Source organism: Penaeus japonicus, unplaced genomic scaffold, assembly GCF_977035675.1.
Source record: "Penaeus japonicus unplaced genomic scaffold, GWHDUDI00000001_assembly GWHDUDI00000019, whole genome shotgun sequence".
NCBI classification, from domain to species: domain Eukaryota; kingdom Metazoa; phylum Arthropoda; class Malacostraca; order Decapoda; family Penaeidae; genus Penaeus; species Penaeus japonicus.
The window spans coordinates 22,719,183-22,721,531 of record NW_028234421.1 but is presented as its reverse complement, the minus strand read 5'-3'; positions in this window follow the sequence as shown (position 1 = coordinate 22,721,531).

Here is a 2,349-nt window from a genome sequence, read left to right as displayed (position 1 = left end):
GAGAGAGGAGAGAGAGAGGCTAGAAGAGAGAGAGGAGGAGAGAGAGAGAGAGAGAGAGAGAAAGAGGGAGAGAGAGAGGAAGAGAGCGAGAGAGAAGAGAGGAGGAGAGAGAGAGGAGGATGAGAGACGAGAGAGAACAAGAGAGAAGGAGACGAGACAGAGAGAGACACGAAGAAGAACCAAACTAGACAGACGAAGGACAAACTTAGCCACCAACACAACCTGATGAAACAGCTTAAATACGGAAAAGGCATAAAAAAAACTCAAACAAACGCAACTGTGGAAAACTTTCAATAAGCGCCCGAACAAAAGGACAGACTTCGAAGAAAGAAAACCAACAGAGAACTTTCCATGCAGGAGATTGCAATCAACGGAATGAGGGATAAGTGAGAGTTCGGTCAAGTGTCGCTTTGGGAGTGACTCTTGCACTGACTAAGGATGTCGTTGGTATTATAACACAGGTCGTTTAAGATTTCTGGCTTTATCTGTGTTTTTTTTCTCTCTCTCGCTCTGTCTGTTTTGGTCTTTCCTTTTCTCTCTCTCTTTTTCTCTCTCTTTCTCTTTCCTCCCTTTCTCTGTCTCTCTCTCTCTCTCTCTCAGTATCTCTCTTTTTTTCTCTCTCTCTTTCTCTCTTCCCTTCTCTGTCTCTTTATCTCGCTCTCTCTCTCTCACTCTCTCTCTCTCTCTCAGTATCTCTCTTTTTCTCTCTCTCTCTCTTTCTCTATTCCCTTCTCTGTCTCTTTATGTCTCTCTCTCTCTCTCTCGCTCTCTCTCTCTCTCTCTCTCTCTGTATCTCACTTTTTTTTTTCTCTCTCTGTCTCTCTTTCTGTCTGTCTCTTTATCTCTCTCTCTCTCTCTCTCTCTCTGTCTCTGTCTCTCTATCTCTCTCTCTCTCTGTCACTCTCTCTCTTTCTCTCTCTCTCTCTGTATCTCACTTTTTCTCTCTCTCTCTCTCTGACTCTCTCTCTGTCTGTCTCTCTATCTCTCTCTCTCTCTCTCTCTCATCTTCTTCACTCATCCTGTATCTCACTTTTTTTTTCTCTTCTCTCTGTCATCTCTTTCTGTTTGTACTTTACTATCTCTCTTCATCTTCTCTCTCTTCTCTGTCTCTATCTCTCTCTCTCTCTGTCACTCTCTCTCTCCGTCTCTCCTCTCTACTCTTCTCTTCCTCTCTTCCCTACTCTCTCTCTTTATCTGCTTCTATTGTCTGTCTTTACGTAAAAAAATGTTAATAAAAATGGAAGAGGTGTAATTGAATCGTTTCTATTCATATCTTCAACAGATCTTTATTACATTACCATTTATATCGTTTCAATATTATTCTGTTTGTTATCTGTCTGTCTGTCTGCCTGTCTGCCTGTCTGTCTATTGCTATACTTATATGTTTGTGTGTGCGCGACTGATTCTCACTCTCTCTCTCTCTCTCTCTTTTTATGTATGTGTATGTGTATGCATGTGACTGTCTGTATGCATGTGTGTATATGCACGTGTGTGGGCAACATGTATAAGCAAAAAATAAATACATTAATAACTGAATACCTTAGCTGATGCATGAAGCCAGACACAGAAAGAGGGATTAAAATATTAAATTGTGATGTTGAATCAGTGATGAGACCGAATAACACGGAAAATGTTAATCTCCCTAGTGAAAAAAAAGAGAATTATAAATCTGATATGTTATCTTCATTACAGAAACAGCTGACACGTTTCTTGCATTAACTTGAGGAATTCAATTAAATGCATTCGGTTGTAAAGCTCATTAAGCGATTATAATGCGACGGAATTCATCGGTGTTTACAGCATGCATGAAAACGAGAAACGCTATCAATACATCATAAGATATAAATACATTATTACATATTCCTACTTATTCTGTTCATCGGGTATAGGATAGGATAGGATGAGTTAAATAGGATAATAAATGAGTACATATTCGAAGAATGATAATTTAATTTTCATTCTCACTATCTATCATTCTCACTATTTCATTATCACTCTTTTTTTTTTGTTTTTTGAAATATGATCATAAATTAATACATAAAATGTGAATTGATAATAAAATCATCATCCAATGAATGATATGTATAGAAAAAAATCACTGACAAAATTACAAAATTGTCTTCAACATCGAAGACAAAATTCATTTCCTATATTCAAGTTTAGTAAGTGAATTTGACCTCCGTACGAGACCCGATTTCGGAAGAATAAGCCCAACAAAAGTGTCAATCCCATTTTGAATAAAAATAAAGTAATGTACATTATTTTTTTTGTCAACTGATCGTAAGAAGAAAAAAAAAAGAAAAAGGAAGGAAAAAAAGAGAAGAAAAGATGGAGTTAAGTTTTAGTTGA